The sequence below is a fragment of the Nannospalax galili genome, unplaced genomic scaffold, assembly GCF_000622305.1.
Source record: "Nannospalax galili isolate Female #2095 unplaced genomic scaffold, S.galili_v1.0 scaffold2045, whole genome shotgun sequence".
Lineage (NCBI taxonomy): Eukaryota > Metazoa > Chordata > Mammalia > Rodentia > Spalacidae > Nannospalax > Nannospalax galili.
The window spans coordinates 315383-338957 of record NW_008352658.1 but is presented as its reverse complement, the minus strand read 5'-3'; the positions used below and the strand labels follow the sequence as shown (position 1 = coordinate 338957).

Sequence of the window (23575 nt, the reverse complement as noted above, 5' to 3'; positions counted from 1 at the left end):
GTCCATTGGCAAGTTCTGGGCCAGCTAGGGTTATATAGTGAAAAGAAAAAAAGGACTAATTTTTAAAACTATTTTTAATTCAAAGTAATAGCCAATCATATTTTGTTTGTTAATAAACTGGGAAAGATGGGCTGGCAAGATGGCTCAGGAGGTAAAGGCATTTGCTGTGCAAGCCTGGGGAACCTGAGTTTGATACTCAGAACCCATGTAAAGGTAGAAGGAGAGAACCAACTCCACGAAGTTGTCCTCTGACATACACATATGCAATGTGGCACACTCATCCACACATATAAACATATACACAATAATAATAAATAATTTTTCAAATGGAGAACATTTGATGAAATTTCAAGATGAAATTTCTGGCCAGCCATGGTGACACATGCCTTTAATCCTAGCACTCAGGAGGGAAAAGCAGGCAGATTTTTGTGAGTTCCAGGCCAGCCTGGTCTACATAGTAAGTTCTAGGCCATCAGTGCCCTAGGTGTATTATCAGAGATTCTCTAAAAAAAACCTCAGGCTGGAGAGATGGCTCAGCAGTTAAGAGGACCTGACTGCTCTTGCAAAGGACCTAGGTTTGAATCCCAGCACCCACATGGCAGCTGACAACTGTCTATAACTCCAGTTCTAGGGGATCTGATGCCCTATTCTGACCTCCGAGCGCATTGCACAACATGCGTACACTTACACGCAGACAAACACTCAGACACATAAAAAGAAAAATAAATAAATAATAAATAAATAAATAAATAACCTCATGTTATATACTATGAAATGTGTGGCAGCTGACATGGAATTTGCTATTGTGTCATATTTCGGCACTCTAAAGTGGTCGGCTACACAAGCAATGGAATGGACTTTTGAAGTCTAAGTTATGTGGTACCTGCTAAGTGGTCACAGCTTGTAGGACTAGGATGACTTCTGGAATGGAGGGCATCCTATCTATAGAGATAAGTATACCACTCTGTTTCTTCCCTGGTCAGGATTAAGGGATCTGGAGATAGAAAGGGAATAGCTTCTCTGATGATTGCTGTTAGAGATCGGTCAATGAAATGTGTGCTTCCTGCCCCTGCACCGAGATTTCCAAGTTTTCAGTTACTTCAGAGCTTTGACTGCACTAGAAAACAGCCCAGTACGGGCAGGGTTAATAGTGGTTAACATCTAGCACAATACCTACATTATTTTACATCAATGGGACAAAGTGATTCAGCTAGAGGAGGAATGAAAGTTGCCAAATAAAAGGATCTTATGTTTTTATTGGGTTTGTACTGGTACCCGATTCAGGTCCATAACCTACCGTGTTAGTTTCTACATATTCCAAGAGAAAATAGGAAGCATGGGCCAACAAGATGGCACTGCCAATAAAGGTGTTTGCCATCAAGCCTGGCCAGTGAGTTCGATCCTTAGGAGCCACATAGTGAAAGGAGTGAATTAACTCCCACAAGTTGTTTCTGACCTCTACATGCCCATTGTAGTGTGTACACATCCCCTCCCACTACACACACACATAAATAAATTGTAATAAAAAATTGAAAACCTTAAAGAAAGGAAAAAAGAAAACAGAAATTAGTAAAGGAAAATGGATTTATTCACAGTTTGGCCAAGCCAAGGAGAGAAACCTGATTTCTAGCCACCATCCTATGTCAGCTTTACAGGTTATAAAACCCTGTGAGACAGGGCCAGAAAGCATACACATTCAGCTGTGATGACAGCTCATCCTTTCTCAAGAAAGGTGGCTCACACCTCAGGTACCTGCATTGCCTCTACTTTCTTTCAGTTTTTCATTAAAGTCTGGGCCTGAGAAAAATGGGGTAGACCTTCTGTCTTAAAAATGCATGCTGTGGGGGGTGGAGAGATGGCTCACCGGTTAAGAACACTGACTGCTCTTACAGAAGACCAGAGTTCAAATTCAGCACCCACATAGCAGCTAACAACTGTCTGTAACTCCAGTTCCAGGGGATCCGACGGCCTCTTCTGTCCTCCTCCAGCATTGCACAACATGGGTGCACTTACATTCATGCAGGCAGTTCACTCATACACATAAAATTAAAATAATAAATATTTTTAAAATGCATGCCTTCCCAGCCACCCTCCTTTTTTGAGATAGGGTCTCAAATATTCCAGGATTGCCTCAAACTCACTATATAGCCAAGGGTGATCTTGAACATCTGATCCTCCTTACTCTACCTCCTGGGTGCTGGGATTATAGGCATGTGTCGCTGTGCCTAGTCTGTGTGGTGCTGGAACCCAGGGCTTCATGAATGCTAAACAAGCATTCTATCAACTGAGTGGCATCCCCAGTTCCAAAGATTTCTTCTCCTTTTTGAAATAGAAAACGTCTCTGGGCTTTATTGGATGGGAGATAGAAGATCCATACCTGCTCTGGGCCTGGCCAATTTCTTTATCCCTCAATTCATTCCTTTATTTTTTGTGTTTGTTTTGTCTTTGAATAGTCTCACACCATAGCCTAGGCTAGCCTAGGACTCTGTAGCCCAGGCAGGCCCCTGAATCATAGCAGTCCTCCAGTCCCTGAAGTACTAGGTTTGCAAGCATGAACCACCACACCCAACTAGGGCCATTCCTTTGGTAGGTGTAGGGCAGAAATATTTTTTATATTTTCTTTGGAGGTCAGTTCAAGCTCCAACTCTACATGCCTGTTAACGATAGCTGAACGGTGGGGCACACACATCTCTCCAGATTTTAGAGTGCCTCTCTGTCCTGCCAGGGTTCAAGCCCATTCTCCCAGCATAGCTGTATGTTTCCACATATGGAAAGACTAGTTGTGTAATGTCAGTCTGAGGCAGGATTTCCCTTTTGTCTTCCTTTGGAAGTTAAGCATCTTTAAAAGAGGTATGTTTGGATGACAAGTTGACAGAAGGTTAGACCACAAAATGCCAACTTACCTAAAGTAGGAACTTCGGTTCTTGACTTCCCTTCCCTGAATTGTTCAGAGCTATAGTGGATCCCAGAAATATTTTTCACAAGATTTGGAAGAGGGAAATGAAGGCGCAAACATTCCTCAGGAAGTTGGTGCAGGAACAAGGCACCTCTCGAGGGCTGCTGCTTATCTGCTGACTCACACTGTGGGGTGGGGCGCAGCTGGGTGCACTGGGGCTCCTGCTGGAGCTGTGATTCACTTTCTCTGGCTACCCAGCCAAGTGCTTTTACCTCCCAGACGCGCGTTGCTCCAGTTTCTCTAGCAGAATGTCCCCTTAGTATTAGAGACCGAGAGGCAGACAGACAGGAGTTCCGGCCCTTCGTTGTGATTTCCAGCTTAGCTTCAAAGGCTTAGGTTGCTCCTTCCTCTTCCCACTTCACGTCACCCCCTACGACTTGCAAACTTCAGTCTAACTCCAGCACCAGACTCAGAGCACAGCTCACATTGGTGGGTGAGGGGGACCAGGGTGCTGAGACTGGAACCCAGGGCCTTGCACGTGCTGAGAAATTACCACTGACCCTCTTTCAGTCTGTAATTGTTTCTGTTGTTTTAAGACAGAGGCTCACTATCCCAGGCTGACATCAAATTCACAATCTTCCCTGACTCCTCTTGAGTGAAGGTAAGCTAAAGCTATTTTATAGCGTCAAATCCCTACAATAAATCCTTTCTTTTGTATATTTTCTGCTTGTTCTTCTTCCCTCATGCTCCAGAATAAGAAAGGCCTGGTGGCCAGAAATAAAGGGTGTTTTCCTTATAGTATATATACTACTCTCTCAAAGGCATTAACAAAAGTGAACTGGGTGTGGAGGTACAGTCCTGTAATCTAAGCAACTGGGAGGTGGAAACAGGAGGATCGGGGGCTCAAGGGGAGCTTCCACTGAGTGGCAAATTCAAGGCCAGCCTAAACTACATCAAAAGAAAGATGGGGAAATAACTTAAGGCAAGACTCTTGCCTTCAAATATCTGACACACTCATTAAAAGCAGATTTTTCATAATGATTCTTGATTTTAAATTATGTCATTTTACCAAATATCAATAATCTTTTGCAGTAGTTTGAATTCAGACCTCTTATGTGAAGTAGGTATGTTGGATCACTGATTTCCCCCACACACAGCATATATCCTAAAACCTACCATTTCAAATAGATTCGCCACCTGAGGTTGTCTTGTCATTACATGTATTTGTTTTTTTTTGTGAAAAGTAAGTTCAGAAAAATTGAATTTTCAGCCAATCCCTAATTACTTTGGAGTATTCCTTTTCTGAAACAGGCCCAAATGTTCACAGCACCTCTCAATTTCAGGTTATGTTCAGGCAAGATGATTTGGCAAGAATAAGGCAATAGTTTCACAGGAAAACTCTTCTCCAGTTAAAACAAACAAAACAGGTCTCCTTGTCTGTAACTTACCAAGATTTCCATGTGTGATTAGACAGTATTTCTGAAGCCTTCCCAGTATAGCCTCCCAGCTACCCTGGTGGTTATCACCCAAATAAAAGTGCATCCAAGTCTGTCCTAGTTTGTTTCTCTATTGCTGTGACAAAATACTCTAACCAATACCAACTTAGGGAGGAAAGGGTTTATTTTATCTTACATCTCCTGGGTCACAGTTCATCAGGGAGCCCAAGGTAGAAATTCAGGGCAGGAACCTGGAAGCAGGAGCTGGAATACAGGCCATGGAGGAGCCCTGCTTACTGGCTTGCTCTCTGGCCCCTGCTCAGCCTGCTTTCTTATGCAACACAGGCCCACCTGCCCAGGGGTGGCACCACCCACAGTGGGCTGGGCTGTCCCACATCATCAAGAAGATGCCCCACAGACATGGTCACAGGTTTAGATTGTTTTATAGAAATTCTAACATGTGTGTATTCCTTTTTCTCCTTCAAGTAGTCAAATTTTATTCTGAAGACTGTAAACATTCAGACTAATCAAAATGGTATTTTTTTTTTTTTTGTCTTTTTTTGAGCCCTGTAGCCCCAGCTGGCCTAGAACTCCCTATGTAGATCAGGCTGGCCTCAAACTCACAAAGATCCACCTGCCTCTGCCTCCCAAGGGCTGGGATTAAAAGCATGCACCACCACACCCAGCTCATCTGTCTTATTTGAGAGGTCCTTGTGCTGTTTATCCAATTATCATTTTTAACTCCTATGAGAAAAATCCAAGGAATTCTGTGTGCAAGTCTGCTACTTCAGCCTCACCTGAATTTAATTAAAATTTGGAATGTATTCACTTCAGTATCATCTGTACCAACAAATTAAAGCCAATCAACATACCCAATCAAAATTTCCAAATAAAGTAAAAATGCACAGGTTTTAGATGATTGAATGTTATCATAATGAAAAAATCACAATTTTTATTATTGAATACAGAAGCAAAATGGCATTTACCCTGGTGTTTTCATCTTCCTTCTCATCAAGACTGAAACATTCTACTCAGCAAAGCGTGTAGTTCTGGTTACGGTAATCAGTTTTCTCTGCTTTCAAGGTTTATTTAAATAACTGGAAATTATCTAAAGATACTATTTCCACGTGTGCTCAGTCAACGGTCATGAACACTGATACTTTCTTCCAGCAGATTCTGTTTGCCAAGATTATGGTCTGGCGGTTCGTAGTGATATATGAACTACATGTTATTCTTGGGAGTATTCTCCTCGGTAACATGCATTACTATCAGACAAGTTAGCAGAGAGATGGCAGGGGAGAAGATGGGGGAGGAGAAGGAGAAGGAGGAAGAAGAGAAGGAGGAGGGGAGGAAGAAGAGGTCTGAATCCAGAGTAACATTGTGACTTGGGCTCAGGAAAGAGAAAGGAAAGAATTGGGTCTTAGATTTCTACCCCCTCGTGTTTTACTCAGCTGCAGAGCATGATCACATACCACAGCCCAGCTTCCCAATAACAAACTCATGCTAAGTGTAAGAACATTCCTTGAGTTCCTTGCTAAGAAATAACCAGCTGAAAACATTTCTCAACCTCTCACATGCACGATTACCTGCTGATGACTATCTGTGAGAAGTTTTTCCCACCAGAAGCTTCTAAGTACTGACAAGAAGACATCTTTCCATTCAGTAGGACCTTCAGAAAATTCAGACTCTAAACAAAGTGCTTCTGCCTAGGTTCAATCTCTGTATGTTACACCTGTGCATTAATACCTAGTTTAGAACTTGTGTACTTTATTTGTATATACAAGGATCCTTTGGAGTAGTCACAGTAGATTTATATTGTTTCCAATTCTAAATGCAAGTGTAAACAAGTTATTACTATAGTCACAATTAAAAAGTAGTCAGGCCAGGCATGGTGGCACATGCCTTTAATCCCAGCACTCAGGAGGCAGAGGCTCTATATAATGAGTTCCAGGCCAGCTGAGGCTACAGGAAGACCCTGTCTCAAAAAAAAAAAAAAAAAAAAAAGACAAAAACCTAGTCAGATCTTCTGGATAGTATTTCAGAGTTATTTCTAATATCATGTTGGTTTTGGTAAGAATACACTCCAGAACCACTTCTATGAATGATAGTCAAACTAGGGTTTCCATGGGCACAACACCTTTTGTGATCTCTCAGCACTAGGAAGCTTTAAATAACCTATTTAAACTTGGAAGCTCTAAGCATTGTAAAAACCATATACTCAGGAAGCCTCTTAGAGACAGGAATTTCACCTCTTTCACACATCAAAAAAGTGAAAGTTTAAAATGTTGTAATATGTTCCAGGAAATTGGGCTGGGTGTGGTGGTGTACCCTTGTTATCCCAGCACTCCGGTGGCAGAGGAAGGCATGTCTTTGTGAGTTCAAGGCTAGCCTGGTCTACATAGTGAGTTCCAGGCCAGCTGGAACAACAGGGCTACACTGTCCAAAAAGACCAAAAATAATAAATAAATAATGAATAAATAAATAAATAATAAGTTCCAGGAAATCAAACAGTGAGGAAATATGCCCAGTATTTCTTCTTCAGTCAGGACTTTCATTAGGTCAGGGCTAATCAAAACACTGTTTGTGAGTTATCTGTGTCAGAATCACCTGGGATGTAGATGAAAACCGCCAGTTCCTGGATCCTGAAACATACCTACCAAATTAATGCAAAAATGCCATAGTTGGCATCTTGTAATCTCCTTGGGTTAATTTTATGCACCTTGATATCTGAGACTCACTGTACTGAGCAGGTTTCACTTCCATGAGACAAAAGAGAAACTTCTAAAGAGTTATCAAGAATGAAGAGATTCAGCTGTCTGTCACAGGAACACATGAACTATTGGATGGAATGTGAACTACATTCAGCTAAAGTGAGGCTGGAGAGAGGATGCAGTGGTTTAGCATGGTTGCTGTTCTAGCAGAGGACCCAAGTTCAATTCCCAGGCCCATCAGGTAGCTCACAACCACCTATAACTCCAATGCCAGTGTATGTAATACCTTGGGCTTCTGTGGGTAGCTGCATTCACACATACACACACACACACACACACACACACACACACACACTTAAAAATAATAGATAAATCTGTAAAGCCTCGCTTCAGCAGCATATATACTAAGGTTGGAACAAAACAGAGATTAGCACGGCCCCCGTGACACACAGACTCATGAAGAGCTTCTTATTTTTAGGATATTTGCTTCTTCTACGACAAGACCAAAATGAAGAGGCAGACCGTGGGCATCTGGCACTGTGGTTCCTGCAGGAAAACAGTGGCTGGTGTTGCCTGGACCTGCATTACCACGTCTGCTGTCACAGTCAACTCCATCAGAATGGAGGAGTAGAAAAGCCAGCAGAGTCATTACCACTTGAGACATCCCTTGGCTACAGTAAGTGGGTTGATTTATGTATCAAAATAAATAAATAAATAAATAAATAAATAACCTATGTTGAAAAACACTAAGGAACAAATAGAGAAAAAAAAAAAAGTCAATTAGAAATCTTCTGTGATGAATCAGTTGTACTAGTTATTTCTCCTGTAACTGGGACAAAATCCCCAACAGAAGCCACTTAAAGGGAGAGAGGTTTCAAAGAGGACAGTCACACCTGGAAAGCACAGCATCTGGGGCAGTTCAGTCCACAGTGGCAGGAGTTTGTGGCTGTTGGTTATCACATTTTAGTGGATCAGGAAGCAGGGGGGGCTCAGGCTGGAACCAGAAGTGGACATTGCCTTCAAGGCCCACCCCAACAGACCTACTTCTACTAACTTAAGGCAAGGTTCCCGTCGCCCAGAACAGCACCACAAACAAGTATTCACACACATGAGCCTTCCAAAGACATTAATACCCAAACCCTAAGAGTTGTGTTCACATGAACCATTTGACTTAGTCATATCTTGTTTTATTCATCTATAAAATGCAAGTAATACTTGAGCGTTCTTGAAATATGAGGATTAACCCAGTGACAGTAATAGATGTGTTGATATTTGTATCTAGAGGATAATAAAAGAAAGGATTACAGGGAAGGCTAATTTGTATTGTTTCCCAGCCCTGAAAATGTTGTTACCTGCATTTGAATTAAAAGCAGTAATCCAAACAGAGCAATAATAGCGTTGACTTTCAGAATTGGCAGCTGATTAGAATAAGTCAGCATATTTCAGGAAAACTAGGTTACATGGTCTACAAAACTTTTACTTTGAGAACTCCAGGGCAGGAGCTGCTCCAACCTGCCCAAGTCTAGTAAGTTTTTGTTCCAAGGACCAGATAATTAGCAAGAGTACTGCAGGTATGTGAGAACTTCAGTTTCCCAGCTGATCTTAGCAGAGGGGGAAAAAAAAAAAAAATAGCTATTATTACCTCTGTGATTAGCCATTATAAAGTATATGACTAGTAATTTCAACAGCACATGAATCCCTGAAATGATTTTTTGCTTGAACTAAAAGAGTTTTAGATTAAGAGCTCTTAATTCAACTTGTAATTTGGGTTTCAAATATTTATTATAAAAATCAAGTCAAAGCTAAAAGAAATTATCCAGGGTCTATAGCATACAGATTCCCCTTTTATGATGTTTGTTTTTTCCACAAGTGAAAAACCACTTTAATCCTGACTCCTTATCCTTTTCCTTCTACTCTCAAATCCGTGAAAACAAACACCTCAGTCTGGTCCCAACTATAATTTTGAAAAGCAGCCTCACTCTATGAAGTACATATTCAACTTTTTGAAGATGAAAAATGCCTTCAGAAAAGAATAAAATTTTCTGTATTTATTTTTAAATTCTGCTTCTGTATGCCACTACATTAAATTGTGAAGACAAATTCCTCCTTTACAGTGTTTACATTATAGCTGGGCATAGAGGAATATGCTTGTAATCCCGGCACTAAAAGGCTTGAGAAGGAGTTTCCAAGCCAACTAGGGCTATATAGCAAGAGCCTGTCTCATACAAACAAGCAAATAAGATGAACACAGTGTTTATGTTACTTAGATCTATCTGGGTTTCTTTTTGAGGATCACTGGGGTTCTTTGCTAATAGACCCATTCTTTGCAGAACAAATTCCCCTGTTTGTAGCTTTTGTTCTTGACTTCTCTAGTCTGCTGGGCAGGCTTGCTAGCCCAGGAATAAACATCTGTTATTCTAGCAGTCAGAGAACCTGACCCATTCTATTGGAATCTTCACCCACAAGTGTTGTGAAAGAGCAACTTCGCTGGAGCAAGTCACTCTGTGTATCCATCCTCTTACGAAAAATGAGACGCACTCTTAGGATGCCGGTAACATCTTTGGAAAAGATAAAACCTTAGGTTCAGTGACCTATTTTCTTCTTCAAAGCTGCTTTCTGGAATACACAAAGCTAGATGTGTTTATAGTCCATCAGCCTTCCCTTTCTCTTTTTATGACATTTTATGGCACCATCACAAACGTTTCTGGACATGTTGCAGTGAATGTAATGGGAACCTGGCATATACTGAGTCTTTCACAAAAACACATGGATTTTCTTGATGATCCCATGGATCAAGAAAACCCTGTTTGTTGGGTATTTCAAAGGAGGGCTTTAACAAAACGAGCTCCAAGGATGCTACTGCTTTTTGACAAGAGCCGTGAATCACTGATAGAAAAACATGAGAATCCAGTCAGCAACTTAATTATATATCATTACCCAAGATGATGGCAATATTTTAGGTATGAATTAAACCTTTTGTGGTGGAGTCTTGCATCATTTCACAATGTTAGCTCATCCAATGATTCTAAAAATCTACAGACAAAGCACTGGAGGTTTGTTGTTCATTTAAGAGGAATTGTAACCTTTCTTTGTATTCATTTTTTAAGACTTCAGGAGGAAGAAAGAGTACTTCTGTTCTGAAGGCAGAAGAGCCGCTTTGATCAAAGGCAGAGGGTAATAGTCACATGAGAAAGACTGAAACACATCAGCAGAAATGGCTCAGAACAGTGCAAAGCTGGGCGTTAGACCCTGGGAACCTTTGACCTAACCTCCTGACCTGACCCTAGGCAAGACTTTATCCAGGCATTTCTCTAAGGTAAGAACAAATTACTTCCTGAAGTCAAAACCCCAGCTGCTCCCTTTCCACACAAGATTTCAGAGCACCTTGCACACATGAGGGGAAAGCAGCCCAGCTCCAGGAATATTGGTACAACCTCCTCTTCCTTTACTTCCTCAGAAAAGTTGGATGTGTAAGTGAAAATAACTTGAGAAAACATCAGAGGTGTTATGGACATGGACATGTCTCTGGCTGGAAGGACTTTTGAGGGATTCCCCAGTCCTTTTAAGCAGAAATCAGTCTAATCCACAAATCACAAAGGGGTACCCTCACAAACCCAACTCTGTCCCCATCACTATCATAGTTTGAACCATATGGTGTCTTTATTTTAATTTCAGCTTATTTTAAAAGTTCAGGTTTCTGGTTCCAGACATCAGAGCCTAAAACCAGGTGTTGAAGTGGGGTCCTTCTATCCCTGTAAGGTGGGGCAAGAGGACTAGCTGGCATCTTAGTGCCAGATCTGCTTAGGGTATTTGGCTTTACTCACCAAGTTCCGCAATCAGTAAGGACTCTAATATATCAAAACCTACTTAAACTATTTTAAGTAGACTTTTCTGTAATTTCACTCATTGATGTTTCTTGGAAGATAGATTTACAATGTTCCTTATAAACTCATTCCTATTTTTTTTTCTTTTGCTTTTTTTTTTTTTTTGAAGCAGGGTCTCCCTGTAGCCCCAACTGTCCTGGAACTCACTGTGTAGACCAGGCTGGCCTTGAACTCACAGAGATCCGCCTGCCTCTGCCTCCCAAGTGCTGGGACTACAGGCGTGTGCCACCACGCCCGGCTCCCTTTTTTTTTTTTTTAAAGTTCTTAGAGAGTATGGGGCGTGAGAGATGGCTTGGTGGTTAAGAGCATTGACTGCTCTTGCAGAAGATCCAGGTTCAGTTCCCACCACCCACATGGCAGCTAACAACTGTCCATAACTACAGTTCCAGGGGATCCAACGCCCTCTTCTGACCTCCGTGGGCATTGTACAACACATTGTGCGATACACTCATACACATAAAATAAAAATAATAAAATTTAAATAAAATAATAAAAAAAATATGCCGGGCGTGGTAGCACCCGCCTTTAATCCCAATACTCAGGAGGCAGAGGCAGGTGGTTCTCTGTGAGATCAAGGCCAGACTGGTCTACACAGTGAGTTCCAGGACAGCTGGGGCTACAGGGAGACCCTGTCTCAAAAAGACCAAAAAACAAAAAGAGAGTACTAGCCAGGCATGGTGGCCCAGAGGCAGGTAAATCTCTGAAAGTTCAAGGCCTCAGAGGGACCAAGTTACGTGTTAATAAGAGGAATCCAAACCCATGTGATCTTACTACAGAGATTAAGCTGCTGTATTACAAGGGTTTGGGGATGAGCAGGTAGTCAGAAGGAGGGAGGGAGGGAGGGAGGGAGGGAGGGAGGGACAGGGGAAGGAAAAGAAAGAAAGAAAGAAAAAAGAAATAGGTGAGGTGGCACGCACCTTTAACCCCTGTACTTGGTAGATATTAGCAGGCAGATCCCTCTCTCTGTGTGTGTTCAAGGCCAGCCTGGTCTACATAGTGAGTTCCAGGTCTGCTGGGGCTACAGGGAGACCCTATCTCAAAAAAGCCCGCCCCCCAAAAAAGAGAGAGAGAGTATTTACCTGGGTTCAACACTTTCTTCTACACACTTGCATTAGTCTGCCTTTTCCTGTGTAGAAAAGGACTACATGCACCACGTTTTGTTTTGACTTGTTTCATTTGTTTCTTCTTCAAGAAAGAGTCTCGATATGAGGACTAGACTAGTTTTGAACTCAAGATCCTCCAGCCTCTGTCTCCTGAGTACTGGAGTTCCAGGCCTGTGTCAACATTCCCAGCATATTTCTTTTGTTGTTGCTGCTGTTTGTTAATTTTGTTAACTTGTATTAAGTAAATTTTAAATAAGCCCTCTTCTTCTTTCTTTGTTTTTTGTTTTGTGAGACAGGGTCTCCCTGTAGCCCCAGCTGGCCTGGAACTCACTTTGCAGACCAGGCTGGCCTTGAACTCACAGAGTTCCACCTATGCATTCAGTGATGTTAAGATCGACCCGATCATCCATGGCCAGTCCACACTGAGCATGCCTCCCCCTTCCCAGGTCTAGGATGAACAAAGAAGCCATGAATGAAGCTGTAACGTCCTCAATTCTGGGACTGAGGTGAATCTCTCAGGAAAGCAGCAATGGAACTGTTTCCCACGCCCAAGTTCCAAGTTCGTGTCATTAGGAAGATATGAATATGGACTTGAAATCCTTAGGTCATTCTATCTACGTGGGATATTTCTGGACTCGGTATGGAATTGTCCCACGATCACTGGTTTCATTGTGATGTTGTGATTAGCAGCGAGAAGGAGAAAGTAGAACACTGAGCTGTCCTCTGGTCTCTGTAGCCGTGTGAAACAAAACGCAGCTTTCTCCTCTGGCGTTGTTATTTTAGCCTTTTCTCCCAGGACTGTTTCTCAACCTTAATTATTGTGCCCAGCCCTTCCTAAAGGACTGTTCTCATGACTCGCTCAGGCATCTATGCCCATCCACACTCTGCACGTTCTTCCAATTGCATAAGGAAAACTGATGGTTATTTTCTAACAACTATCAGATGCTTTCTTATATAGCTTAATTTCTGATGCTCATCCTATTACCTTTTTCTCCAAAATAAATGATTGCAATACCTGTAAATATTCTTAACCAAAAAAACTTTTCCATACTTAAACATCTATGTGTGTTGTTCCTTTAGATCTCATTCAACTTTTCTAAAGTTCACTACTTAGGCCAAAGTGGACAGAGAACAAACAAAAGTCCTTAATAATGGTGTACTAAAACCTAACCACCCTAAGGATAATGAAGAGTTTGTCTCTTGGGATGAGTCCTTTTCTGAGTATTGTAGTTACATTTGTATTTTTAAATCATACTTTCTTTTCCATGATAATATGTTGCTAGCTCACATATGAATAGACACACACATAGATTTTGGATTCTCACATTATACACTTTCTATTTCCTAACCTTGAAATGTAATATTGACTACTATGTCTTTTAAAAATATTTTTATTTTATGTGTATGAGTATATTGCCTGCATGTAAGTGCACCCGTGATGTGCAATACCAGCAGAGGACAGAAGAGGGCGATAGATTCCCTGGAACTGTAGTTACAGTCCATTGTTAACTGCCATGTGAGTACTGGGAATCGAACCCAGGTCCTCTGCAAGAGCAGCCAGTGTTCTTAACTGTTGAGCCATCTCTCCAGCCCTGATTATTCTATCTTAACTAGTAGTGAATCTATAAATTATCAGCTTACCCAGTATCCTCAACAAGTTTTATCAACATTTATGTATCTATATAAGCTTGGGGAGAGATTGTTGGTGGGGAAGGGTTTGTTTACTTGTTTGATTGTTTGGTTTTTGGTTTTGTTTCTGTCTTCCAGACAAGGTCTTGCTATGGAGCCCAGGCTGCCCTCAACTTGTGATCTTGCCCACTCTTTACAAGTCCTAACATTAATGGATTGCCACCATGCCCAGAACCATGTGTATAACTTTACACTACAGCTTGTTACATCTAGTCCATTAGTTCTTGAGCACTGTCTTCGTCTTAGACATTACCTACATGTTACACTTATTTATTTACAAGAGGATTAAGAAGAAATAGGAGCAAGGAGAAAAGAAGGAAATCATAGTGAAAGTAAGGTTTATAATCCTGCCAAAGCTGGAAACTGTTTAATGAAACACTATAAAAAGAGAAACGTGTTTATAATTTTATGTGCAGAGAAAGCTATGCAAGTACAAATATTAAAAGACCAAAGCCTTCCTGAGCCAACATTTTCCTTATAACACTTTAAATATTCTAATAGCTTTCCAAACTATTGATAATCGTGCCTTGAAAAGTCAATTGCAGCCAGATGTGGGGCCATACCTGTAAACCCAGAACTCTGGAATCTAAGACAAGAGACAGAATTATAGACAGTCTCGGGCTAACTTAGGCTACAGTGTGAAACCCTGTCCAAAAAACAAAATTGAAAATAAAAAACCAATTGCATAGTGGTTAGATGTGTTGGCTCATGTCTGTAATTCCAGTATTTTGCAGGCTGAGGCTGGAAAATTGGGTTCAAGGACAGCCTGGGCTACATGACAAGATGCTGTCTTTAAAAAAAAAAAAAAAAAGTCAATTGCAAATTCTTACCAAAGTATTTTTTTCTGTTTTATTCATCTAGTTTCAGTCATGCAGAAGAACAATTTGTCCTACTAAGTGATGTTATTAGAAACTCATGTCATTTATTATTCATTGCTTTATTTTAAATGATTGAAATTAATAAAACTTTGTAATAGAAATGTATCCTGCTTTGTAAAATGCTCTTGCAAAACAGTTACTTCAGAGGGTAAGTCTGAAAGAGGATTAACCACATTATTTCCCAAATTACAGGGGTTTTTGGAAATGCTGAAATTGTAATTTCATTTATGAAAGAGATTTACTGAATAGTTTTCATAAACACACACGTATATAAAATATTTTGAATATTTTATTACAAATTAAAGGGCTTTGAAAGTCTAATCTTTCTTGTATGGCAAACTGATAGGGAGAACACAAACTGACTCTAAAACTTAATATAATATGCTACCATTCTTATAAACGGAAATTTTGACTTTTCTAGACAGGGGACTAGAAACAACACTAAATGACTAGCATGTTTATCTGGTAGAGACAACTTAAATATGCTGCATGTTAAAGTGAAAAATACACAAGACTGAGCTGGAACTAGAGCATAAGGGTTGTCTGCTCATAAATGGTTCCTGGGCTGCAGTTATAGATGAGTGGTATGGTGCTTGCCCAGCATGCTCAAGGCACTGAGTTCGATTCCCAGTAACAGTAAGTTTTTATATAACTAAGAACATTAAATCAACCTTAGAACAATTGCATGTGAAGTGATGGCTCATTGTGTTGAAACCGTTTTATTAGTTTCCAGATTTATGTAACAATTGTTAGATATAAATGTCCTACAAGCTAACAATAAAATAATATTTGAATAAATTACTAATTGTTGGTAGATGCTTGGCACTTTGTTACATCTTCCCAAATATACCTTCATGAAATATCCCATTCAGAAGCATTGTGGTGTTGACCACAAACCATTTAAAATAATACTGTGAAGTTCAAGTTGGCCAATGGAGAAAAAGGATTTTTCAAGGACGAGGCTCTGCTTCAGCCATGAGGTTTTGGAATTATGTGCCAAGATGAGATGAACTTAAATATTCTCTATGTTGGTTGAGTTTCTAGGTGCAACAAGATTTGTTTTATTTCTTTTAAACTTATGAATTGTGGGGACTGGAAAAATGGCTTAGTGGTTAAGAACACTTGTTCTTGCAGAGGACCTGGGTTCAGTTCCAAGCGCTCACAATCATCTGTAACTCCATTTCCGAGGGATGCAATACCCTCTTCTGACCTCCATGGGCAAGAGGTATGCATGTGATAAACATGCATGCATGCAGGCAAACACTCATACACATAAAATTTTAAAACAGTAAAATAATAAATTTTTAAAACTTACAAATTATGATGTGTAACAGCACTGGCCTGAAGATTACTTCTCATCTGAATCTGATGAATGTCATCAATGAACAACAATTTAAAGATACTTTAGATGTACTACAGAAATTTCATTTAAGGCTTTGTCTGTTATAAACCTTGCTTTGTGAAATACTCCCTCATATCTGCCAAACCTTAGAACAACCCTTGTAAAAGCCATAAATATGGTGCAGATAAACAGTGGTAGTCTTACATAATGAGATGTCCTTGCCAAATGGGAGTAAAAGAAGACAAGAAGCCTGCCTCCCACTGAGCAACATATTCCAGCTCCACTGAGCCTGAAACACCATCATTCATGGCGTGGTCTGGCTCCCAGAAGAAGTTCAGCTTCAAGCCGGGCTACTGGAGGGAAGAGCACAGCAGAGCCCTTCACAGCACGGAGCCATCAGCTATCCCCTTCTTCAAGCTGTTGGCATGTGATAGAAAAAATCGATACAGATTTTGCCATCCTCACCACACATAGTACTGTGCATCACTTCTAACGGATACCTGAGAGATGCCATCTGGATTGAATTGCTTTCCAGTCTCCTGATGACTACTTTAAAGGGCTGTCTGTTCCATGCACAGGTCTGACTGTATACAGTGAAAATTACACTGCCGTGCACTTTCTCCTAGGAGATGTTCGCTTCAGTCAGTTGATGCACATCAACAAAGGACAAAGAATGAAGCTTTGGGATAATAATGGTCGAATATTAATGCAACTATATTCTTTTCTTCGGTGTTTGAGACAGGATCTCATGTATTGCAGGCTGGCCTTGAACTAGCCATGTAGCTGAGGACAACTTTGAACTGCTGATCCTCCTGCCAAGTGCTGGGATTACAGGCCCAGACTACCACCCCTGGTTTTATGCAGTGCTAGGGATTGAGCCCAAGCCTTCATGTGTGCTAGGCAAGCATTCTACCAACTGAGCTACAAACCCAACATTCAGTTATGTTTTTGTGTGCCAGAGAATGTTCATGTGGAAAAAATCTTACTGATCGTATATGTGGAGCTTTCAGTACCTATTAAGATCACTCTTGGGGTAAAAAAAAAAGAGCCTTCCTGAAGGAAAGGCATCCCCAGACACAGATCCACTGACAGCTAATGACGCCTCATATCACCTGTTACGCCTGGAATTATGTGATTTGCTGTCTCAATTTCTTCTCAAATTGAGTGCCACCTATTTTGTATTGGTTGTTATAGGTATTCAATATGTTAATTTTGTAAAGTTCTGGGGACAGTGCCTGGCATTCTTAATGGAGAAGACATAAGTATTCAGTAAATAAAGTGAGACTAGACTCCAGGCATAAAACCAGTGTCATACCAAGAAAGGTTGAAGATCACAAAAACAAGGTCTCAGCTTTTTCATTAAAATTTAAGCTCCTTTGCACTTACAACAAAAATATTTAATGACTATTTGAATGTTCATGGTCACTGTGATCCATTTTATATAATATTGTCCTTCTCTTTTCTGTTTTTTGAGGCAATTTCACTTATCCCAGGTTGGCCTCAAACTCACTATGCAGCCAAGGACAACCTTGAACTCCTGATGCCTCTGTTGAACCTCCTGAAAAGAGCTCTGAGATCTCAAGTGTGCCCTACCATGCCTAGCTTTGTTATCCTTTTCTTTAAAAAAAAAAAATTATTATTATTTTATGTGTATGCATGTATTGCCCACATTTATATAAGTGCACCCATGTCATGTAGTTCCCAAGGAGGTCGGAAGAGGGCATCAGATCCCCTGGAACTGGAGTTACAGGCAGTTGTTAGCAACCATGTGGGTGCTGAGATTCGGACCCAGGTCTTCTGCAAGAACAGCAAGTGTTTTTAATTGCTGAGCCATCTCTCTAGCCCCTTATTATCCTTTACTATCTATGTGTCAAAAGTGAAAAAAAAAAAAAAAACTTTACAGAAGCCAATAAAGGGTTTTCAGAAAACCAAATTAGGGGGAAAAAAAAAAAAAGGGAAATAAATGTGGCACATGAAAGTCATTACTTTCAAACATTTTTTTTTTCCCCTGCTGAATTTGTCATGACTCCACCAGGAACTCTTTGAGCCTGGACTGTAGAGCCAGCCATGGTCTCTGGCCTCCCTGAAAAGTTGAAAGCAATCAGCACCCGTGTGCCTTTCTATTCTACCATTTCACAGGCAGAATATCAATTACCAGAGATGTTACTCAGATAGCGTAATTGCTATTTACCAGTTCATGCAATGTGGGATCCAAAACATTTTAAGGCATCAAGATAAACCCCCAATTTTGAGGCTTTCGCATATATCACTAAAGAGGATTTAGAACCCTGCATCTAATACATGTCTCACTCTCTCTCACTAATCTTTGAAACATTTGTTTTTACCTTCTGTGTTTTAGCTTTTACAGCTAAACAGAAAAGGAACGAAGCTCTTTTTAAAATTATGAACAGCTGGCTCATTCTCGTAATACCTGAAAGTGCTATGCAGGCTGCTGGGAGAGAAAAGTCAACTGTCTTTACCACAGCTGTGAACCTTGGAAGCTGCAATAACAAATGGCCTGGCAATATAGACCCACTGGTGCAATAGTGGCATGAGTGCTATGGGAGTAACCAACTGCTTTCCGATTAAATTTATGGACTACTCATTGGGACGCAGTTCATGCCTGGTACTGTAAACATGGCCAAGAACCCACTGTTGGGAAGCTTAAAGGCCCTAGGGGAAAACCTATTACTATTATTTTTTGGTCTTTTTGAGACAGAGTCTCCCTTAGCCCCAGCTGGCCTGGAACTCACTATGTAGACCAAGCTGAACTTATACTCACAGAGATCTGCCTACCTCTGCCTTCCGAGTACTGCAATTAAAGGTGTACCACCATGCACCACTTGTCAAACTGCCTTCTAAATGTTGATCTTTATACGCATAAATTAGTGTAGGTTTCAATCTTCATTAGGGAAGCTTTTTTTGTGTAGTGAGTGGAGGTCAATACAGAGACTCAGAACTGGTCAAAGCATTAAAGTGCAGAGGAAAAGAGTCTGTGGAGTACTCAGCCATTAATGAGACATCGGTATCACACTTTATTCACCCAAGGCTCAGAGAACCTCATGGATAAGGGAGCTAAAAGAATGTAAGAGCCAGAGGATAGGGAGGAGTACTGTGAAACAATATCTTCTGTATATGATAGGGCTGTGGCACTCAGGAACTCACATCACAACAACTGTGATTGTCTGTACAAAACCTGCACAGGATCAAGTCTGTCAACATTCCAGCATGCAGAAGGGGCTCTTGAGGCCCCACCCCTAGCTAAGGACCTATTGGCAGTTGCTGAGGAAGGGAGAGTCATTTTCTTGGGGGAGGGGCAGTCCATGAGCAAGTGGATAACGCTACATCCATGCACATACAGGCAGCACTAAGTAAGACTCAGTGGTTAAAAAAAAAAAGAACATGAAGTGAGGACAGAGGATTCTGGAGGAGTTGGAGGAGATGGGAGGGGATATAGTCAAAATACATTATATGGTTGTATAAAACTCTCAAAGAATAAATTTAAAGTATCATATAAAAAATAAAACAATTGGGGGCTAGAGAGATGACTCAGCAGTTAAGAGCTAGCTGCTCTTCCAAAGGACCCAGGTTCAGTTCCCAGCACCCACATGGTAGCTAATCATCATCTCTAACTCCAGTTTGAAGGTATCCCATGCCCTCTCTGATGTCTGTGGGCATTGCACAACACAGGTACACTTACACACATGCAGATAATACACTCATACACATAAAATAAGTAAAAATAATAAATAAAAACAATTTTTTGGTCTTTTTGAGACAGGGTCTCCCTGTAGCCCCAGGTGGCCTGGAACTCCCTATGCAGACCAGGGTGGCCTCAAACTCCTAGAGATCCACTTGTCTTTGCCTCCCAAGTGCTGGGATTAAAGGCGTGTGCCTCCATACCTGGTTTATTTTTTAATTTTTAAAAAACATTTTATTTGCTGGGCGGGCGGCATACCACCTTTAATCCCAACACTCAAGAGGCAGAGGCAGGCCGATCTCTGTGAGTTCAGAGCCAGCCTGGTCTACATAGTGAGTTCAAGGCCAGCTAGGGCTACAGGGAGATCCTGTCTCAAAAACACCAAAAAAAAAATTTTTTTAAATAAAACAATTACCATGTGTAAAAATTTTATAGATTTTTTTTTTAAAAGAAAAGAAGAGTACATGAAGTTATCAGAAAAAAGTGATGGGGAGATATGGGAGGAGTTGGAGGGAAGGGGAGGGAGTGAGTATGGATTTGATCAAAACACTTTATATGCTTATATGTCTTATGGAATTCTCAATAAATTATTTTAAAAATTAAAAAAATAAAATATACAGAAAAAATTTTATAGACCTTAATAAAATCAGACAAGATAATTGAAGTTAGGAATTGGTTAAGAATGCTATAGAAGGGACTGAAGAGATGCTTCAGCAGCAAAGAGCACTTACGGCTTTTCCAGAGGACCCAGATTCTGTTTTCAGCAGCCACATGACAGCTCACAACCAGCCATAGCTCCAGTTCTAGGGGATCCTATGCCTTTCTATGGTCTCCGTGGGCATTGCGTACACATGGTACATTTACACATATGCAGGCAAAACAGTCATACACAAAATAAAATATTTTAAAGTATATTATAAAGTCCAAATGATAAGTATTTTTTAATATTTTAGATGTGTTTAGATGCTATCTAATTTAGATGAAGGAACTCAGTGTATGAATTAAACTTGACAGCTGCTTATTAAGAACATATCAAATTAACAGATAATAAGAACACAGAGAAGAATATAATGATAAGATCATCCACACTCAGGTGACTTTATAGTTTGATATTGGAAGCCAGTCTACAAATATCAAACTGTAAACATTTGAGCAAATGCTATGGCAACTATAGGAGAGAGACGGTGCCTCAATCACAGGGAAACAGTGGAAGAGGCACCCTGAATGTGATGTGGAAGAATAAGACTGAAACTACTGAACATAATATGAGAATTGTGTTTGTTTCAGACTGGGCCTCATGTAGCCCAAGCTGGCCTTGAACTTGCTGTGTAGCTGAGGTTGACATTGAACTACTGATCATCCTGCCTCCACCTCTCAAGTACTGGGATTACAAGCATAGAGTTCTAGCTTGAAAACTGTATTTATATGATAATTCTCAGAGACATAGTAAATGGTCAAGTGCCATTTAAAACTCAGTTTTGTTGGGGAGAGGTTTGTACTTGTTCAGTTGGTTGGTTTTGAGAAAGGGTTTCACTCTGTAGCCCAGGCTGGCCTTGAATTTGAAATGGGCCTGCCTTAGCCTCCCACGTGCTGAAATTATAAGCATATACAACCACGCTCAGCTAAAACTTGGTTTTTGAGTAATTCCACTCTGTCAGTAAGGTACCAGTAAAGGCAATCTGAGAACAATCCTCAGATTCTATCCAGGTTGATATAGATGCATCATATTGATTTTTTTTTTGTTTGCGTTCTTGTTTGTTTTTGTGGTGCTGGGGACAGAACCTAAGGCTTTGACCATGCTAGGTAAGAACTCTACCACAAAGCAGAATCCCCATGTTGATCAGCTTGACAGAAATCTCCAGGGATATGCTTTTTAGAACTCTCTTATTTCTAGATCAGAAAATATAGATGAGCCTCAGTCATTCTCCATCTTATTTTTTGTCACAAGTTCTCCCCATGAGCCCAGAACTCATTGATTAAGCTATACTAGCTGCACAGAAAGCTCCAGGGATCTTCCTGTCTTCATCTCCTCAGTGCTGGAATTACAGGTCGCAGTCACTACATCCAACTTTGGATGCAAGGCACTGAACTCGGGTCCTTACACTTATATAGCAAGCTCTTTGCCAATTGAGCCATCTTCCCATTCCCCCTTCCATTTTTACTACAACTTAGCTATTCACCAACATGTAGAACAACAACAAAATGATATGATATACATCCCACAAAGAGGCCTGGGTTGCAGCAGAGGTTTCAGGAGCTTGCCCTCCATAGTCTCTGGAAGTCTCCTACTTGTGTATGACCTCTGTGCAAATTAGGCTTGTCCAACAAGGCCTAGTTTGGGAAAGACACAACTCTTCCTCCAATTAGCTTGTCTAAATAGAAAGCCAAAAACAAGGTTCTGAGCAACATGTTGGCTATCAGAGACAACGCAGAACAATTCTTAGAAGCAGGACTATTTTTTGGCAGCCCCTTAAGTATCACCTTACTTTATTTCACTGAATAAAAGGGGAACTTAAGGAAGCCCTTGGGAGAAGGCACTCTCACTCTGGGTGTAACATGGGTGGGAAGGCCCATGATGTGACACATCTGATGCCTGTTTCACAAGCCACTCTGTCTTCTGACATCCTTCTACTGTTAACTTAAGGAAGTATTATAGATGACAAGGGGACCCTGGTCCTCCACAATATTAGCCTCAGCCATCTTTCTTCTGGAAATAAGCAATTTTACAAAAAGATCATTTTTAGATATTACAGCTAGAAAAGAGTAAACGATGTCTGTGATTTCTTTAATGAGTATTACTCTCACCAGTCAGGGTAAATGATGTTTATATGAGATCTGGTCTATGTTGCTTTGAAATGTCTTATTAAAAGAAAAAAAAAGACCAAGCAAAATGTTTGACCTTCTCAGACTGTTACGATAATCTTCCCTTAGTTTTTGACTGGAATGTAATTCATTTCACATCCATATACAGACTGACGGCTGTGAGCATGTGAGGCCAAGAGGTTGGATTTGGCTTGAACATGTGGCCCTGTGCATAGTGGCAGAAAATCTTCATAGTCAGAAACATCTCTGTGGCCAAGCTGCAATAAGCTACCTAGTATGCTTAAAGAAAAGAGTAACACTGGGTGTGGTCGCCCACGCCTTTAATCCCAGCACTTGGGAGGCAGAGGCAGGTACATCTTTGTGAGTTCAAGGCCAGCCTGGTCTACATAGTGAGTTTCAGGACAGCTGGGGCTACAAGGAGACCCTGCCTCAAAAAGACAAAAGAGGAAAAAAAAAAAAAAAAAAGAGTGACTTTTTTCTTAAGGAACAATTTTTCTTCTGATGTGTTTGGCTCTCCGAAGGCCATTTTATTACTGTGTTTGTTGCAAATTAGCAGCAAAACAGAAGGAAATCCAGCTGCTCAAAAAGATCTAATAAGAAAACCACCTGCCTCACAAAACAGTCTGCCTAAAACTGGGTATGTTCTTCTGAAGCCATGACTTTCCTTGGAAAGGGGACTGCAGCATAGAAGGTCTGAAATTCCTGAGTGGGGCTCCAAAAAGATCGCCTTTCCCTTTACAACTTTGTTTTGAATTTGTCTGAGAGGCACTGAGTGTTCTGAGCATCTTTTTGTTGGTGGAGTTTCCTGCAGTGTTAACCTGAGGCTAAATTTCAGCTTTCTTGTGTGTAACCCAAAATGAACCAACAATCCTGAACTCAGAAAATTGCAGGCTCGCATCCTTGCATGTGGCAGCCAGCTTGCCAGAACTCTTGCTGATTCATCTGGACCTGCTGGAAGGGTACTGAGCAGTGGCCTGTATGGGACAGGGCAGGGAGCCCTCTGTAAACCCCAGCTTTATCCACGCTCTACTGAAGCTTTTAGACGTTCTCATCAGCTCCTTCATCAGCAAAGTGGGAATCATCCTGGTATTAGAACACTTAATTGTGTTTTCT

At 40.8% G+C, this 23575-nt stretch overlaps 1 long non-coding RNA gene and 1 pseudogene across 2 annotated transcripts; both read left to right on the top strand.

Moving 5' to 3' along the window:
- Positions 1-3183: 3183 nt before the first annotated feature.
- On the top strand, positions 3184-13442 carry LOC115067116. 2 transcript variants are annotated; one of them, XR_003846551.1, is made up of 5 exons: positions 3184-3385; positions 3493-3557; positions 7522-7719; positions 10151-10359; positions 12477-13442. It is a non-coding gene; the product is annotated as an uncharacterized LOC115067116 (long non-coding RNA). The 2 variants fall into 2 exon arrangements; XR_003846550.1 differs by having other exon boundaries at positions 12327-13442.
- LOC115067118 lies at positions 7428-7519 on the top strand (annotated as a pseudogene).
- Positions 13443-23575: the final 10133 nt, after the last annotated feature.